Below are 20,020 nucleotides of genomic sequence, written 5' to 3' on the forward strand. Positions count from 1 at the left end.
AGATGACTTGCTATTAATCATCAGTGCCGTAGAAACGAATATTGGGAATGGGAAGATATCTGGACATGACTCCTTTTTTTGACGGACAGGACAGAAAATTGTGTCGTTCAAAGAACGACTTTTTTGTTAAGATACAATTCTCCTTTTGAACGTCATTGTTGAGCCCGAATTGTGCTTTTCTTTATTCAAACTCCAGCAGAAGCAGGAGCAAGTTAGCATGTGAAGAAGTTGGCTAACAAGGAAGTTATATGTCTTCGTGTGCACCGACTTTGTGCCTGGTCATGGTCATACCCCTTTTGCTTTGTCTTGTCTTAGTGTTAAGATTGGGAGCTTTGTCTTTAGTGTATTTGCAAAGTAGCCTCACACAGGTTAGGACACTTCAATTTATAGTAGCTCTTCTGATTCCTATGAACAATAGGATGATTATTATCCTTGTAGAAGAAAAATGGGTTTTTAGTCTGTAATGTGTAATAGACTTTGAAAACCACTCTTTAAGGTATTCAGGTGCCAAAAATCAGCTGCTGTATAAAATTTTCAGAGGTGCTTGTCTGCATTGTCATCTGTCTCAGTATTGTGGAAAGTACGATTTCTGGAATTTTTGAAAAAAGGTTACTTCATTTCTTGACAGTTTGTCAACACAGACTAGAAGACAGGTTGCTATTCTGGTTGGTTTTGTGAAGTAGGCATGCAACATGCTCATCTTCAGAAGCTTTTCYTTCTCTTTCTCTCCTCACCACTTCTCTGTATTCTGGCTGAGGAGGTGTGCTGCTGTTGACTGCATATGGTCTTAGCTCCTTGTTACTCAACTTACTATGCACTGAATGACTTCATGTTAAAACAGTCAGTGGTACCTGAGAGTTGGGTTCATATTAGCAATTCTGCTTGTTTATTGGCAGTGTTACTGTGCAGAATGGCTCAGAGAAAAATCCTTAGTCTTTTCTGTGAAGTCCTCCTACGGTACCACCAGTGAAGGCTTGGGTAAGATGGACTATATTCAGCTTTCCTCAGATTGTTTGCTTTGTTGCCTGTAGATTAAACTGATCAGAGGTTTAATTACTAGTGGAAAAGGAGTTCTGTTGTTGCTGGAGTGGGCAGTAAAAAAGCATTACTTCTCTGAAACTCTGTAGAGAGAGTGTGCTTGTTTTGGCATAGACCTTTCTGGAACCAATAAATTGAGTCCCAAATAGATTTTTCTGGATCAAATTCCAAGAGAAGGAACAGGATAACCAGTAGCCCCATAGTAACTGAGATGAGAAGCTTAACCTGTTTCTCTCCTATTCCAAAGGAGTGTATGGACCACTGGGCTACCAGATACTCAGTGGCAATTTCTCTTCCCTCTATGATCTCCCTCATATTTTGAATGTGAGTGAAAAAYGTCAAAACAACTGAGACTTCACCCAAGCAAATTTGAAACCTGGAGCAGTCTATGGGCTGGAGACTTTTGTCAAACTTAGAGCTATTTGTGAGGAAGGTAATGAAATGAACCTTATGTTTTGTATTTGAAATTATGCTAGCAAGTGCCCGTCACTCGTAGCCTTTCTCTAGCCTGCCCATCCCCACTGCCAGGAGCAAACTCTTCATTTTCTGCAATGCAAAGTGGTGGTTTTCCCTGGTGGATGGATCATATGTCATCTTCCTTATTTTTCTCTCGCTCCCCCCTCCAGCCCCCTGGGATGGAAGACCACGCCAGGACTCAAGCTGATGTGTATGCAGAATGCTATCCTTCAAGTGCTCTAGGACTGAAATGCAGCTGTCACTCTCCAGTGTGAATAACAAGAAATTTAATTTGTTGGGTGGAAAGAGTTAAATGAACTTTAACTGAAAAGCTCTATCTCTCCCTCTCAGGGTAGAAAATAGCCAAGGGCAACAGCGGATGACTAATGTGTAGAATATTGCAATTAGTATAGCAAGGTACTTACAGGGATCAAATTAAAAAATTCATTAACGTACGCACTTAATTAAGAAACACTTTTCGGTTTACATGATAAATTATGACACCTATTAAATCTTCTAGTACAAGCTGTAATGGCTTCTTTGCTCCTGGGCAGAGAACTATTGCCTTTGAGGTCCTTTGAACCTCCCCAAGGACCAGCAGCATTAGTTACAAGTGTGTTAAAAACAATGCTTTTTTTTCCTGTGAGGTATAAGCACTGCTTTACTAGAAACTAATTTAAAGTTAAGAAACCAGCCTGGGGATTAAGAGACCGTCAGACTGCAAACAGAATAGATGATTAAATAAACAAGAAATGACCTTGAGAATAAATAAAAAAGTTAGCAAAATACTGAGGTGGTTCCCAGTGAGCCACCAGAATAGGAGTAGTCATACTGCATCAGGACAACATCCCCGTTTGGCTTTGGTCGGGCTCCACCCAACCAGTCTGGTACGTTGGCAGTTTCAGAGCCTTAAAACTGGGGTTACTCAAGGCAGGGCCATCAGCTGCTGCTTTTTCTTTTTGTGTTAGGTTTTATTTCTTTTCAGACCAAGTCTAAATAACAACTAGTTAAAACAAAGCTGAAGAACATGAAAGAAAGATTGTAGCGTACGTTTCAGAGTAGACCACRTAATATAATATGGTATTCTATATGATATAATACAGATATAACATGGTGGTGTGGCTGGGCAGTTTTGTTCTCCTCTTTTGTGCAAGTGTGACTTCAGGAAATCCAGAGCTGTATCGCAGCTGGCACTGTTGTTCATTCCACGCGCCAAGAGGCAGGATCTGCAGGCCACACTTTCAGATCTGAAAAGGCAGAGTTTAGGGGAATGGAAATATCCTTAGCCACAGCACAAGTAAGATCCTGGTTTTAGAAGGTAACTGGGTACTGAGGAATTTTTTAAAAAAGAAAAATAAAACAGCCCTCCCCCCCACATCCTTAAATGCTTTTTAAAATTTGATCTTGGTCATCTTAGTAAGCTTTGAATTTACTTCAAGGACTCTGCAGCAGAGCTAGAAAAAGAAATCCAATCTACTAAATCCCCCTTCAGTGCTTTACGTGCTGTTCATACTCTCATCTTCTGTATGTTTTCCAGACTTGACTCTCTGTGTCTGTTCTTACTTGCGGCAGATGACAGCATGCATTGTGCTAATGCAAAACCTGCAGGTTGAGGCAGGTTTTGCTGTGACAGGAACTGCCATGAGCTCCCCTGCGAGGAGAGGGAGTGCTTTGACTGCTGGGCCTGGCTAATCAGTGGGTCTGTGGCCATCGAGCTCGGTGACAGCTATGAGTGGGAACCAGGCTGTTTATTCTTGTGCACCAGGCACATGGTGGATGAACACAGGGAGTTCAAGTTTCTCCTGTTCTAAGGTGGACAAAACTACAGTTTCCAAATTTTCTTTAACTGCAGTTTGGGGGGGGGGGAAACTATCTTTCCAGCCGATGAAAACATTTTGCCCTGATTTTGGCTTTTTTATTAGAAAAGAAATTGTAACAAAATAATTTTGAGCTGCAAAATCTAGACTTTCTGTTCCAAAAAAGATTAGAGCAGAGCACTCTGACCTTCAGGGAAATGCTTTTTCTACTTCATTTTCTTGCAAAATTAATCTTATCAGTTGCTGCATTTTTCTGCCAGACTTTTAAATTTCGGTTAATTCATTTCATTTTCACGGAAAAACAGTCATTCTCTGTATCATTGACGAGAGGCAAATACCAAGTTAGCCGCAAGGGCTAACCTCAGTGCTGATAGAAAATGGTACCCGGAGTTCTGAATGCAAACGTTTCGGAGATGTCACATTGATAGTTCACGGTCAGTACAGATGGTTTTCATGCCCTTCTTCAGTGAATTATTCCAGAATCTGGAAGACAAATAYTTGCTTTCTGATTTCTTTTTCACACTTAATCTGTCCTGTTGTAAACTGCTCTCTTATCTTCAAGAAGTGCCTGATTTGTCTCAATACTGTGCCTAGTCAGGAACACTTCTGAAGCCAAGCGACTTTGAAACGTGACCCAGATGTGAAATTCTGCAATGCCTTATGCAAGCAGAAGTGACAGCACAAAGTGCATTCAGAGGAGAATTAAGTGTTTAAGTGGCAAATAGGGACTTGAGGTGCATGCATGCTGTGTATAATCTGGTGGAAAATCATTTTGTCTCTGGACTCCTTCCCAAGCAAAATTTGTGAGAATTTAAGCTGCTTTCAGGCTTCCCTGCTCCATACCATCTCAAAATTCCTCATGCCACTTCCGTGTACCTCAAAAGCGTTTGGTATCCAGCATCTGTTTGTCACTTCAGGTGCCTAACTAAAGGACCTACACTTCAATTTTAGTCCAGAGTGCTTTGAGAAATCTGGGCTCTTTGTTTTAGTGTCTAAAACTAAGCTGTTTTTAAAATGTGGCTTTGCTTATGATCCTAAATGTTTCAGATGGTGTGAACCTGTGTTGATATTGCCAAAACCTTTGCAATAGTTGACAACATTTTTCTTTCAGACTAATGTGGTTTTTTCATAAATGAGTTTGTTTTGAATAATGTTGATGAAATGCGCACAGTAGTTTATTAAACAGAGCGATTCTAAGTAGTCTAAAGATTTACTGTTCATTAACAAATATTTGAATGAACTTGTGATGAGAATAGCCCTAGGAGAAGCAGGAATGATGTCTTCATTGTAGCAGGTACATAAATACCATTCAAAATTCAGCAGAATTTTTCCACATATTAGTGCCTTTTACTTTGATGTAGACCTGTGCACTGTATACAACTAATTTGGAAATGTTTTGCACACGCATCTGGCTTTTTGAGGCCCAGATGATACCTCCTTGAGTTCAGTGGAAAGATGTAACATTCTCTCTGGTGCCCTTTGTTTCGGTCTTTTGACCGTGGCAGGTAATTAGTTGGAGATGGGGTGTTTTTTTCTGTGTAATGTGAGGAATGGTGTGTTAGCACCATTAGCACCCCCAGTTCATTCTTTAGTCTGTTTTGCTCTGCAACTGATCTGGAATATCGTGAAGCTTTGGGAACATGGGGGCTGTTCCCAATTACTAGCAGTGAGACAGGATTCTGCTGCCCTCGAGAGCACCTCACTGTTCATCCTCTTCTCCACAGTCAGGATCAGAATTCTGTTCAGCACTTCTACAAAGGTCTAGCCTTGCACTTAATTATATGGAATGCAAGTAATACCTAGCATCCACGGTATTTTATCAACACTGACAAGCCTGCATAAATAAATAAAAATCTTACTTTATGCAGTGAAATATCTTGTTGCTTTTTAATAAATCAATAACTGGGGGTGACACTAGAAAAGCATCTTTAAAATGATTTTTGAGGTGAAGTGGAAGGCACAAGATTATCCTTATTAGTGATTTTCTTTGCAGATTGTTTGGTTTGAAGTAAGTTCCCTGACGAGTTCTCCAGAACAGTCTATAATGACTGCTAATCACTGTTTTTGTCAACACGTACAGCTTTATATCTTTCCAATAGTACCTGAGGTGCCTTGCCTATTTCATGGACTAGTACTAAAAATCACTACCCGATAAATATTTCAGTCCCATTTCAACTAAACGCACATTGCTATTTATGTCAGAGGAGGATAGGTGTCCTGAGTTGAGAAGAAATATCTCTCAGATATCTGACTTAAATTCTGTATTCTTAAAAGATTCTTTCTGCCAGACAGCATTGCTGGGCTGCCTGCACTCTAGTGCTGTTTTAGCTTGATGTCTTCTCATTTTGTTTCTTCTTTCTGCCCCTTCTTCCCTCACCGAAGTGTAAAAAATTCCTGGTCATAAGTTACCAATGTTCAGAAGGCACTTGGGTTTTTCTCTGAAGGTGAGGGTCTGCTCTGAATATGTATGTGCCTCTGCTCTGGAGCATATAGCCTTTGATAGTGTTTGTTCAGAGGTCCTAGCACAAAGCATGTAGATGAGACTCCTGTGTTAGCAAACAGTGATAATCTTCACAGAAAATCAAAGACTCACTCAGAATTCCCTGTAGCTTTAAAAGCAGAAATGTCAGACCCCTAATTTTAAAATGAAGAAATTAAAGCACAGGAGTTAGGAGTTTAGAAGCTCGCTATATGCACAGTTTTCTTTCTTTTYGTAGCTGGAGGCCTTGCATCTTTCCCTTGTATGCTCTTAGAATAAAGTGACCTGTACTTAATCCCATGAACAGAATCACAGAATACCTGGAGTTGGAAGGGACCTCTGGAGACTGTTTAGTCCAAACCCCCTGCTTGGGCTAGGTCAGGTAGTGTGTTGCCCAGGACTGCGCCAAGTGGGGTTTTGAATATCTGCAAGGATAGAAACTCCACAGCCTCTCTGGGCAACCTGTTCCAGTAGTCAACCACCCTCACAGTAAGAAGCGCTTTTTTTTTTTTTTTTTTTTTTTTTTTTTTAACATTCAGGTGGAATTTTCCTTTTTTTTTTTTTTGCCCATTGACTCTTGCTTGTTACTGGGTGCCACTGATAAGACTCTGTCTCTGTCTTCTTACATCTTCCTGTCAGGTATTTGTACACATAGATTCCTCACCCTCTAAACCTTCTCTTCTCCAGGCTAGACAGTTTCTGCTTTTTCGTATGAGAGATGCTCCAGTCCCTTTAATCATCTTTGTGGCCCTTCGCTGGACTTGCTGTAGTAGCACTCCAGCTGTGGCCTCACCACTGCTACATAGAGGAGGAGAATCCCCTCCCTTGACCTCCTGGCAGTTCTCTTCTTACTGCAGCCAAGGATACTGTTGGCTTTCTTTATTGCAAGGGCACGCTGATGACTCATGTTCCACTTACCCACTGGCATCCCCAGGTCTCTTTCAGCAAAAGGACTCTCCAGCCTGCCTGCCCTCAGCCTGTACTGGTGCCTGGGGTTATTTCTCCTCAGGTGTAGGACTTTACTCTTCCCTTTGTTGAACTTCATGAGGTTCCCATAGGCCCATTCCTCCAGCCTGTCAAGATCCCTCTGAATGGCAGCACGACCATCTGATTAGCCACTTCTCTCAATTTTGTATTATCAGCAAAAAACTTCCTGAGGGTGCGCTCTGCCTCATCTTCCGGGTCACAGATGAATATCTTAAACAGGATTGGACTCAACATTGACTCCTGAGATACATTGCTAGCTACAGACCTTTAGCTGGACTTTGTGCCACTGATGACAACTCTGAGCTCTGCCATTCAACCAGGTTTTAATCCACCTCACTGTCTACTTCCCTCACCTGTACTTCATCAGCTTGTTTATGAGGATGTTATGGGAGATAGTAACAAAAGCCTTATTAAAGTCAAGATAACGTGCACTGCTCTCCCCTCATCTACCAAGACAGTCTTCTCATCGTAGAAGTCTTTCAGGTTTGTTAAGTATGATCTCCCCTTTGTGAATCTGTGCTGACTACTGATCACCTTGTCTTTTACGTGTCTCAATGTTTTCCAGGATTATTTGCTCTGTCACCTTCCTAGGCATCGAGGTAAGGCTGACCAACTTGTAGTTTCCCAGATTGCCTTCAAGGGCAAGGAAGGCTGGAGTGACGTTTCTTCTAGTCCTCAGGAACCTTTCATAATGGCTAGGACCTTTCAAAGACAATCAAGAGTGGCCTCGCAATGCTGTCAGCCAGCTCCCCCAGCACTCTTGGGTACATCAGATCACGTGRGCTTTGTTGTGTCAAGCTTGTTTAAATGTTCCCTAACCCGGGCCTCCTGCGCTGAGAGTAAGTCATCCTTGCTCCAGAATTCTCCTCTGGTGTCAGGGCCTGGAGATTCCTGAATGCCAGCTTTATGGCAAAGAAAGCACCAAGTACCTTGACCTTTTTCATATCTTTGTCACCATGGCCCCTGCCCCATTTAACAGCAGGCTCACATTTTCACTAGCCGCCTTTTTGTTGCTTATATTCTTGTAGAAGCTTTTCTTGTTGGCCTTTACATCTCTTGACAGGTTCAACCTCAGATGGTCTTTAGCCTTTCTAATCCCCTCCCCGTATGCTTGGACAGTGTTTCTATAGTCTTCCTGGGTTGTCTGTCCCTGCTTCCATCTCTTGTATGCTGCTTCTTTGTGCTTGAGCTTAGTCAATCTTCCTTCGTCCATGCAAGCATCCTGCCCCCTTTGCTTGATTTCTTACTTGTTGGGATGAAGCATGCTTTAGCTTGGGAGAGGTGCTGCTTGTACATCACCAGCTCTCTTGGACCCCTCTTTTCTCTAGGGCTGTAGCTCATGGGATTTTTCCAAGCAGATCCCTGAACACGGCAAAATTGCTCTCCTGAAGTCCAGGGTTGTGATCCTGCTTTTTGCCCTGTTCTCTTCTTGCATGATCCTGAACTCCTCATGTTCACAGTAGCTGTGGCTGCCCCCAAACCTTCAAATGCCCAGCTAGTCCTTCCTTGTTTGCCAGTATGAGGTCTGGCAGAGCGCCTCTCTTCATCAATTCTTCAGTCACCTACATTAGGAAGTTGTCTTTGGCTTCTTGATTATCTCATTGGCTCCTGTAGGAAAGGGATCACCAACATAAACTATGTCTAGCTACCATCATAGCTGTTGTTTTGTTTTCAATTTTGTCGAGTGTTATCACAGAAAAAGTCATGAGTAAATAACTGCTTTCATAGAGATACATATTTGATCTAGTTTAGCTTAGTTTAAAATTAAAGATGTGTTTCTTAAACTTGTATTCACGCTAGAACGTACAATGCTCTTTGTGTCTGTTTTATATTTACAGAACCCATTTTACATCAGGGTGCATTTGATGAGCCCTGATGCAAAACTCGTTGGATTCATTGGGAATCTTTACATTAATTTCCATGTGCTTTGATTGATGGTTCCTCTGCCTGTGCATTTCTCTGATGCATTTGTTAGGAATCCGTGTGGCGCTGAGCCGAAGGTGGTGCCTGTCCAAAGAGTTAATTTTGGTACTCGTAACGGCAGTTTTGCCGTTACAAATGTACATAGAACACGCTAGCATCTAAAAAAATCTCTGCATGTAGCAGGATATAGTGATCATTCAGCTGGGAATGTCAGGGATTTGTTTAATATTCAGTGCATATAGTCATAAAAACTGAGCACGTTTTTTAAATTGTCATTCTACAGATGTGCAGTGCTGGGTGTTTAAAGCCTCGTTTTCAGGGGTGTGAAATTTCCATCACCTCAACTGTTGAAAATGAAAGGCTTTCTGAGCATCTTGGACTAGCTCCCTCTAAATGGAAGAGCTGAAAACTCAGGAGTTTGCTTGTTTGCTGTTCTAATACAAGTGTGACTATGTCCTTAGCTCACTGTAATGGCCCTTGGAAATCTGCCTCGCGCTCGGATGTGGAGAAAAATGCAGAGATTCTGTGGTTCGTGCTGGTGGCTGTGGCTCATTCCTTGATGGAAATGGCTTTGTGTGCACTGTTGGTGATGATCTATCCACAGACCATGCCGAACCACGCTCATATGTAACTCGTGTCACATCACATGCGGGGAAAAAAAAGGCAAATGCCCACCATGTGCACCTAAAAACAATTCTCCTTGTCTCTTTTCCTTTAATCTTTTCTAACCCTTGGAGTGTTTTCTCTCTCTTGCTCTCTTTTCCCCTCTCCTTTTTTTTCCTTCCTTTTCTTTCTTGTTTTTTATTTTTTTGTTCTTCAGCCTGTAGGCACTGGCATCAAATACTGATGAGGAAATATTTGGTCTAATGCCAGCTAGTCAATTTTGGTTAATTAATTGGAATGGTGATTGGCAAAAACCCAGCCCAAATTTTTGTAGGTAATTTATAGCATAGGTAATCGTTTACTTGCGGATAATTATCTCTACCTGTAGGTAGCAGAAGGTAATGGTTATTGAGATCCAGATGCATCGCTAACAAATGCCATTTTAGGAAATTGCAAATACTTAGACTGAGTTATCTGTTTAATTATTGAGATTGTAACTTGAACTGCACAATAAACCAAAGTGTTTTTTTTTCTCATGCAACTCCCTGCACCTTAGCCCTGGGTAAACGGAAATAAGTGAGAAATAATTGGTTCTTACTCAGGAAGGTTGTATTCTTATCTCTGTGTTAGCCAGCACAGATAAGCCAGACTTCTGGGATGTCATAATTTGCTTAATATAGGCTAGCAATAAATTGCTACTGCTTTGAAGCAAGCAGGAAGCAAGTGGGTAGAGCTGTGATTCAGAAGTGTGCTTTTGGGTGGTAAGCCATCCTGCAGCGCTTCTCACTCTCGTACCCTTTGTTAGCACAGTATGATTTAATAGCGTGTGGCAGCCTTTGGGAAGATAATCTGACTCCTCTGAAAGTGATGAACTCATCAGGCAGAGGGGCTAACAGGACACCTTTTTGAAAATCAAGTTGTTTCTGCCCAAATACTGATCTTGGCAAATGTTCCTGCAGTGCGTGTGACCTGTCCAAGTAGCACCATCCCTTGAGGTAATGTCATGATTTTGCCTCTGTCTTGAAATGTCTGCTTCTTGCGCCTTGAACGGAACGCAAGAGCTGCAGGAGGTAGTCCCAGGCAGAGACTTAGCTGCCTGTTCAGTAATGTCATTTTTTCCAAACAAGATGGAGAAGAAAGACACAGGCCTGCAGGCATTTTGTGGCAAGGGAGAGTGGTTTGAGTGGAATGGTTCTGCTCTTCTGCATTCATTCCCACAACAAAAAAGTGTTCTGTGCTTTGGTTTTTTGAGCAAGCAGCTCCTGTGCAGAAAAATGGCCTGGATAGATGATGTTAAGGTGTATTTGGTATTTGCAGTTGGCAGTTTTGTATTTGTAGTTGGCAGAGGAGCTTTTTGAGAATCAAGGCTTTGGAAGGATGAGTGGAGACAAACAGCAAGTCTGCTGTGGCAGTCTTCTGCTGTAAGCAAACAAACAAGACATCTGTGAAACCAGCTTCTCAGGACACACACATCACTTGTTCGCATCCAGAGCCTGAAGACCGACGAATCCTTATGGTCCTTTATCTACATCTATGATAGAAATAATTTGCTTTGTTCATACTCCTGGCAACATACTTCAGACGGGTTTGCTTAAATTATAATCTATTTTCAAATCAAATTGAAATTCCTTGCAGGACATTTTCTATCTTCTGGTATGAGTGGCAATGCTGTGCCCTTTTCTGCAGAGAGAGGGACAGATGCATGTTTTCTCAGGCTCTGGCATTATTGGAAAATTCCCGTTGATCTGTTCAAGCATTTAAACTCCCTCTTGATGCAATAAAACACATCTCTCGAGTTTTGAACAAAAGAGCAACATACCCTAGTGTATGTTCAGCACTCTTAAAAGTGACAGATATATGAGTGGAAGATCAACAGATTGATGGGCTTCTAGACAGCTATTTTCTTCCCCTCTGAATGGACTGGACCTATTTTTTTGTTCACTGAAAGCTGTCTGTTTTGCACACAGAAATCTGCTGAAGTTTCCCTCTTTATTCCTTACTCCAGTGCAACTGCGGGAAACAAAAACACCTTTTTGTTTCCCGCAGTTGCACTGCAGGAACACAATCCTCCTGCAGTAGTGGGATGATGGCCGTGTGTGTGTGTGTGTGTTTTTCTCCCCCTTTGTGAAATACTTTGTGCAAGTACATGGTGTTATTTCCAAAAGGGAACAGGCTGGAGATGTGCTTTGGAATAAGAAGCAGGTCTGTATGCTGTCACTCTAATTTTGCACTAGTGACAATATGAGATTTAGCTCTGCCCCTCGAGATAGCAGAGGCTTCTCTAAAAAGACGAGAAAAAAGCCGTACGTTTTGCCTAGCAACAGAGCAATATCTCGTTCCTAAACACCAGATTCTTAAAGTCCTCCTGGCTTTTTGGCGTGCTGGCTTTTCAGTTTGGCTTTTTTATAGCATGGGTCAAAGGACACGGGGCAGCCTGGCAAGCAGAGGGTGCGGGTGTGAGGTGGCTGCTTTTGCTGCCTTCCTGAGACGTGTTACCTGTAAAGGTTGCCGTACTGCGTCAGGGAAGAGCATCCTCTACAAACCTAACACCTCGTGTGAGGGGGGCTCTTAAAGCAGTAACCTACCTTGTTGCCAAACTTGTATATCCCTTCTGGTCTTATGTGGGGTGAGTCAGATTTGATGATTTAGTATCGCAAACTCTTACGCACAAATTAATTTATATTCCTGGCATTTGGCATTGCTGATACGATTTATRTGTTAAAAAAGCCCACCAACCAGCTAGTTACATATATAAGGAAGCTGATGGTTTGAGTGGATTGCATATGGCCCAGGAGAGGCAAGTAGAATAGGAAACATATGTTTGGCACCCACAGGTACTGCAGAATCAAGTGAGTGTGAATTGCTAAAACATAGTTTACATAATATGGTCAATAATATGCAGCAGATGGAGTCTGAATGTATCGCTTAAATCATGAAATCTCCGAACGCTGTAAGGGATTGCACAATGGCAGACTAAAACTTTGGAAGTAAATTGATAAATGATTTTTCTGTTTACTACAGCAGGTGGAAATAAAACAAACATAATTAGAGGAAGTTTTTTACTCTGTACAGTAGCGAGGGCTGGCAACTCTGCATGAAATTGTTCATGCTCATTGGAAAAAATTGTGTTGGGTGGTGTCTGTGACCTGCTCTGCAGAATTCCCTTATATTGCCTCTAGACTTATTTCAGTCGTTCCATTTTTGAATTGACAATAATTGTATTTATAGATTTACTTGGATGAGAGGGAATTCTTCTCTCCCTTTTCTTGCTGGTCAGTCTCTAGGAACTTGAGTTAGAACAAAGCCCTATATCTGGGCATTCATGAGCCCAAAACACCTTTGCTCGACTTCAAGGCATTTCTCTTCGGGGTGAGCCCTTAGTGGCACCTGGATTTCAACAGCTCTTTCCTCCTTATGAGACATCACTGTGAACTACGGTTCAAGAGATGAGCTATAATCTGCATAGCTGCACACTTCATACATGCAGGAGACTGTCAGTATGACTGTTTACATTGCTCCCATTACCTTCATGTTTACTATTCAAGTATTTTTGGACCTACTGTATCTTGGAGTGAGGCTGAATACTTGGAAGGAGGTAGAATTCAAGCTTTTTTGGAAGAATCTTTGACAAAGCATTTTCAGGACATTTGCAGGCAACTTAACCAGTCTGTATGCTGTCTAACTGAGGGCTTTACTGCTGGTTTTGTGTTAGCCTTGACTAGTGATTTTTCTGACACTCAGAGAAGTCACGAACCTATCCACAGTGTAAGAGGAAAACCTTTCTGAATCGGAGCTGACACCTCACCTGAACTCTCAGATGATGGTGCCCATCTTTGTTCAGCCAATGAGTTAGTTCTTAAAATCTTTGCTGAATGGAGCTTTAGTAACGATTCCAGGACCTGCTCTCAAATGAATCGTTAATGTAGAATAACTAGGCAGACAGTGTACAGTCTCCCTAGTACTATAGGGAGGGCAGTGCTTTCTTTACCAGGGGAAATGGGCCCCAGTAAGTTGTTGGTGAGCTTATATAATCTTGTCGTCAGCTCATGTCAGCATGCAGCAYGTGGCCGAGTCAGTAAAAGGCACCGGGACGTACGTGCTCCTGTTGAGTGTGGTCGTTCTGCATTTCAGACTGTATGGCCACTGTGACAAGGTAAATGCTCGGCTGGCTGACTGTGAACTAACCCGAATGGTTTAGGAGTATGTGTAGCCCGCAGCTTTACATATGCTTTTGGCAATGTAAAATGATATATGGGGGGARAAAAGGAGAGGGAGCTTTTGAGGCACAGTGTTTTCTCACAAGTGTTTTCTTGCCTGCTGTTTTATACTGATGCACAGGAAATCATATCTGGAGTAACAGCAGTGTGGCAGTTGGAAGGGACAGCCAGGCCACAGCCTAGCTATCACTGGTGTGTTCCTGGTGCCTGAGTGGCCGGGAGTCCGTAGGAAATTCAACTAGGAGACTTTGTGTGTAGAACTCATTACTAATGTCTTAGCAGAGATGAAAGTTGGCACATATATAGTCTTTGCTTGGATCTTTTGTTGTTATATACTTTGCCAAAATTCAGTTTGGCTATTTTCATTTTATGCAAGTGTGAAAAATGTTATCTGTTTAAGTTGCTTCTTTGCACTTCTATGAATAAAAAATGGCTTTAATTAAATTAAGAAAGAGCTTTGACAAGTGATTTGTCTATAATATGTACTTATGGTTTGTGGCATTTCGAAGAATAAATAACCAAGATGTTGAGGCTTAAACATTGGCTGCTGCACATGTTCTGTCAATTCCTTCGTTGAGAGAGAAATGTTTCTTTGCATGTAGATTTAGGTCTAGATCCTGCAGTGCCTGTGTACTCAGATCTCATAGCACCTTTAGAGGTAGGGGGGAGATGTATGAGGAGGAGTATTGCAGTCTCTTCTTGACATGCTGAATGAACTGAACTAGAAGCAGGCTAGAATAGAGAAGTCAATAGCAGTGCTGGTTGTGTGTTTTTTTTTGTTTTTTTTTTTTTTTTTTTTGGCAAGGAAAGGCAAGGTTTTGATTTCAGTTCTACAGGCATGCAGGAACCTTCTTAAATCTATGTGCAAAATCAGAGAACCTGGAGCAGATGGGCAGGGAGCAGAATTAGAAAGGGCTGAGATTTTGGAGAGACTTTGCTGCAGTTGCAACAGCACACCAGCTGCAGTGAGAGGAGAAAGGAGTGGTTTACAGTGGATATAAATCCAGAACAAGAAGTGGTCAGGCAAGAAGTTACCAGCTCAGAAAAGGGGAGGTTTTGAAGCAGAATGCCTCCCAGGATTATTCAGGGTGGTGTGATTTGGGTGTTGCCTTGATTAGTGTCAGAGATGACTCAAAAACAGAAGTAAGCTTAGAGAAAATCCTCAGAACAGAGAACCTTTTGTTCTGTTGTTCAAAACATAGCTCAATTTAATACTGAAAATTTTGATAAATGATTTACTCTTCTCACCTGCCAAATTTAATGGAAAAGACAGTACTGACATACAGCATAGGTTTACTGAAAATGCATACCATCCTCTTCTCAGCGAAAGCAGCGGTGAAATCCTTGGGTAAAACCCATCTCATTAAAGCAATAGGTCAGTTAATAGTCAGTTAACTCATGAGCGGGCCCACTGACATAAATTGCAAGCAACTGCTGATTTCTTTTGAAGTTGGCATCGGTAGTTACTGAGCTGGAATGTAAATGTTGACTGTGATGAATACAGCAAATACTTCTTTCTTGGGACAGTAAATATTCGTTCGAATCCTGAAGTCAGCATAGGCTCAGCTGTGCGTTTCTTGCTCATCAGTAGGATGTGCCTGAGCAAATCCTCCCCTGCCAGTGTACCATGGATTGCACGGTTCAGCTTCGCCTGGCAGTGTGTGAGCTGGCATTGGTGAAAATCTGAAATTTTGGACATGTGCTGTCAAAATAAGCAATTACATGGGAGTGCTTCATTTTCTCCTTGTACTGTACAGCAGGTTTGAGGAGTAGATCAGAGGTTTTGTCTTGAATTGGGAGAACAGGTGGATTTACAGCTTACATGGTAAGTCCATAAAACTATACTGGTAAGGCTAAGCCAAGTAAAGAGAAGACATGCTGTACCTCTGAAGAAAAAGTGCTTTTCACAGTAATGCTTTAACCGTTTCCCAAAGGAAATGAATTGCACCAAGAAAAACTGAGGTATAACCATATCTGCACTGGCAGTTCTACTGGTTCAGAAAATCCTAACAAGCACAGGTGTTCTGGAGAAAGGTTTTTGTACCTGCCCTGGGGCCGGACAGTACTACACCTGCAAGCTGATGTCTGCAGTTTCATTGCCTGAGGAAGGTGAAAGCAGTTCCCTGGTCTAGTGGAGCGGGGATGGGGGAACACTTCCATGCTCCTAGTTCTTAGCAAGGAAGCTAATGCATGATAACTAATTGCTGTTTAAAATCTTGTTAGCACCTTCTGGCGATGAGCCTCAACACCACTAAAATTAGACCAAGTTGTTTTTGTTGAATACTGAGGGCTGCATACACGGGATGAAGAGCAACCGCGATCAGCTTTCTCCTCTGTGACCGTGTGCTGTAGGAAACTGTTTCCCTGTGTTGAGGGGAAGCCATGAGGACTGCATGGGGCTGCAGTAGGAAGCCCTCCACACTGATAGTGGTAACACAGAGCATAACGATTCAGTCACCCTGTGTAGGACAGAAGAGCAGCAAGCTGCCTACGCTGAAGGTGATTCTAAGGGGGAAGTGATTTGTGGCGTTTGCAACCTTAGTAGTACAATAAGAATACAGCCTGTAGCCCTGGAACTCGTGGCTGTCCTAAAATGACTGATGACGAGAGCTAACTTTCCAGCTGCTGTGTAACTGCTCAAGTACGCCCATGTTGTTCACTGTTTCCTCTGTAGTCTCCTACGCGCTTGCAGACAGGTAAAATTATCTGATTTGGGCAATTTAGTGCTGATATAAACGCTAAATAGGTGAGAGAGGCGTTCTGCATTTTGTAAATATTTGCTAATGTAAAACTGCTACATGAAGAAGCTCGCTTCTTGGGAAATCTCGTGCAATACCTTGAAATGACAAGCAGTGAAACAATTCTCTCAACGCCTATCAAAGGGCAGGAAAAGGAGGTGGGTTCTTAAAGCTCTCCGCTGCCTGTGGTTGCAGCCAGCCTTGGTGGCCTTCGCGCAGGTCGGGCTACGGATGGCAGAGGGGTAGCGAGCTTCTCCTGACCTAATCAAGCAGCTGAAACGTGTCCGGGCAGAGTGGTTGCTTCAGCAATTGAAGAGAATGAACAAGCAGCAAAAAATGGCAGTTTGTTCAGTCTCCACAGACAGAAAAAAAAAAAGGCAATTGCTGACATGGTTCTTTGTTGCAGATGAGATGGGTTTGATTTTTTTTTTTAACAAATTAATTTTTGAGCATAAAGGAAACGACCATGATGTAAAGAGGCAGTAATTAAGCAAGGCAGCGTTTAATTCGATGCTACCTACGTTAGCAGTTAAGTACAGTGGGGGCAGATCGGTAGGTGAGAGCAGTGAGTGCAGAGGCTCCTACCTCAACACTGTGCAGTCAAGGATTTGGTTCTGCTTAGGGCTTCCCTTAGTCCAGGCCCTTGGACTGCGCATTCTCACCTCGCATGTCGTTTAAACGTGCCTGAAGAGCCAGTCACTAGTCACACCTTTACGTTTCCACGAGGAGCCRGGCTGCATACAGTGGACACCGAAAGCAGAGCTGCTTGTGGGTTCGTTTCCTCTACAAGGCTGCTAGTTAATCTGCAGCACAATGCTCGGTAACTTGAATGAATGTACAGAAAGGGATGACACTTGGGGACCTAATCCAATTATACCAAGGCCTTGTAAAGCTAGAGTAAGTGAAAATAAGCTGCCAGAGAGGGGGTATATGTTCAGGGGCTTCACTGCACTATTCGGAATAACAGCAGTGTATGCTTTTAATGCTTACACCAGTCCCGACGCAGGTTATCTGAGCTTTGGAGAGCTGCCGTGTCCGTAAGTAGCAGGGCACAGAACGAGAGCAGGGGGCTACCAGAGCTAGGGCCGAACCTTCTCCCGGGGCCTGCTTGCTGTCATCGAGCGCATGGGGCGAGAGGAGCGCACCCTCCCTCCTCTGCCGCTTGTATTGAAGGGTGCTGAGCGACAAACTGCCTTAATGGTGACTACAGCAGAACTCTAGATGGTGCCTAGGGAATGGTCTGTAGCTGTCATGAAGCGTGACTGCTGTTCCAGGGAGGCTACGAGCTTTGCTGGACTTCAGGCTTTGGTTTCACGTGGTTTAAAAATCCAGACTGAGAAGGAATGAACTAGCTTGCCACAGCCTGTCCTTTTCGGTGGCTGCGTCGACATCACAGGCATCGGCTCCCCTGCAGCTTAATATGTCGAGCATCGCTGCAGATGCCCTCTGAAAGCACAGCTCTGGGTGGAGAGGCAGGTGACGCCGCTGTTAGCGCGTGCAGTCCGGCTCCACGAGAGCGGAGGCAGCGTCACCTTAAGCAGAGAGCGRGTTCAGGGTGGCCAGTTGTCTCCGCTCTTTGACGGGGGTGAGCTTCCCGCAGAGCTCGCTCCGAGAGCGACTGCGCTGCGTTCAGTAAGCGACACGCCGTCTGTCTTGCGCACTGCAGCCTACCTTTGTGTTTATTTTTATTTTTTTCTCACTGACTCTTTGACACCCGCCACCTCCCTGCCAGCCTGGTGTGGCTGATCAAGCTGTTCAAACAACTGGAAGACATCAGAAGTTAAACACTCATTATTTTAATTTGATGCTAATCATGTGTTAATGAGACTAATCCTTGCAATGATTCAGGTAATTTGCTTAATGGCTGCCCAGAGTACAGATTACAGCAATCAGTCACGTCTGATAAGATGTCTGTTGTGGAGGAGGTTGTCAGGTGAATGAAGTGGGAAAAGACAGGAGTAAGGTCTGATCTCGTGTAAGTCAGGAGTCTTTGACTATTTAGAAGGGGGAGGGAAAGAGGAGTCCTCCTTCACAACCTTGCTCTTTTCAAAGAGATTTGTTTCCTTTAGTAGCAGTTCAATAGATGGTGCTTAAGGGCTGTTTTATCGGTTATGGAGATCTGATTGCTTGTGTCTTGAGAAGGGAATGATCTCTGAGGGGCTCACTGACATCAGAGTGCAGTAGGTTTTTTCTTAAGGTCATTTGGGTCCTGGCAAAATCTGCAAGTACTAAATAAATCTGGATCTGATGTGATACGGTAGATTTTGATCCTCGGCTTGTATAAAATGGCATACTATAGTTGGAATTGATGGCCTTCCACTATTTTAGGCAAGGGAGCCCACTGTGGAACAATCAAAGCTCCTCTCTGCTCCAGCTGTACTCCTGCTCCCCAGCTTTGCCTTCCCAAATCCGCTCAAGATTTGTTCATCTATGCAATGGAACAACAACAGCACAAGTAGCATTGATGGAGGAGGCCGTTAGGGTTGTATTCAGCACTGGAGAGATTGTTCACCTGGGTGCTCGGTGTCGTCCCACCGTGTGAACGATATGGCTGTATTCTGCAACTGGATCCAGCTATGTGTTATGCCGGACACAATTCCTTATACATCATGATATAATATGCAAGCAAAGCAATATCGTTTCTGATAGAAACTTTATCTGGATACGTTATGTGTGTTTATCTACAAATTGCTTGATAGTGTTTCTCCCCCAGCCACCTCTGTCTTTTAGTACTGAACTCTTCAGACAAAAAGAACTCATTTAAGTGTTCAGTACATACGGTACGATAAACTGACTACTTCCCAAATGATAATAAAACGGGTATCCGTAGTTAATTGGTAAGAAAATGGGAGGAAAATCCAATAATGCTGGCAAAAGGGAAGAATAGTAGCTCTGCTTGTATACATCAGTCCCCCCAGTTGTTATGTTGTCTTAATACAGGTTTTTCTTATGCATGCTCCCTATAAGGAAACCTAGGAAGAATTTTGAAAGCATTGAAAGCATCTTCATTTTATGACTATTTTCTTTTAGGAAAGCACCAGGAGTCCCAAAAGAAGTTCCTTAAAAAGGCAGTTGTGGAGTGTTGGACACAGCACTTGACSTAACACCTGCAGATCTACTCTGTGCTCCTAGCTGACCTGCTATTAGCACTAAGGTGAGTCATTTCACTCTTGCACACTCACTCCTTTCCAGCTCCTCATCCATCCTGCTTCCAGAAACTTCAGTACCAGGTACCTGTGCATTTACAAGCTTCCTTGCCAGCACAATTTAAAAAATAAAAAAGTAACTTGTTGGATAAGATGGCAAAACACATAAAGGAAAGAGGCTTATCCTTATTTTTACATGTGAGGAAATGAGGCATAGAAGGTTTAAGTCACAAAGGGTAGTCTGGGAATCAAACCTGAGTCATATACCTTAATTACAAGGCTGTGTGTCTTGATTATTCTTTTCATGAGGTATCACATAAACTAGCAATGTAACTTTTGATGCATCTTTGAGGCTGCTCATACCCACACTGTATTTTAGCAGATCTTTCCTAGATGAAATGCATTTCTCCTTTCAAGTTCAACAGAAGTACTAAACCAGGACTAAAAAATACTTCTCCTTTAGTATGCACAAAGGCTACATTCAAACAAGAGGGAGGGTGCAGGTACCTCAAGAAAAACAGTGATGTTTGGGTGCCTGTTGACACATCCCCTGTACCCACTGCTGTAGGCACGTAAACCCTTTGGATACTAAGCTTCAGCATCTGCACGTTTCCAG

General features: G+C 42.8%; 1 long non-coding RNA gene across 3 annotated transcripts in view; it reads left to right on the plus strand.

Annotated features, from left to right (window-relative positions):
• The window catches only part of LOC146593455 (uncharacterized), a 331,583-nt gene that overhangs the window by 84,499 nt on the left and 227,064 nt on the right, over nucleotides 1-20,020 (plus strand). For all 3 annotated transcript variants that reach the window (XR_014896374.1, XR_014896375.1, XR_014896373.1), the window contains exon 2: nucleotides 19,289-19,412. This is a non-coding gene — a long non-coding RNA (uncharacterized LOC146593455). The remainder of the gene's footprint in view (nucleotides 1-19,288; nucleotides 19,413-20,020) is intronic.

This window comes from Rhea americana, unplaced genomic scaffold, assembly GCF_003343005.1.
Source record: "Rhea americana isolate MKP2758 unplaced genomic scaffold, rheAme1 scaffold_294, whole genome shotgun sequence".
In the NCBI taxonomy this organism is placed as follows: domain Eukaryota; kingdom Metazoa; phylum Chordata; class Aves; order Rheiformes; family Rheidae; genus Rhea; species Rhea americana.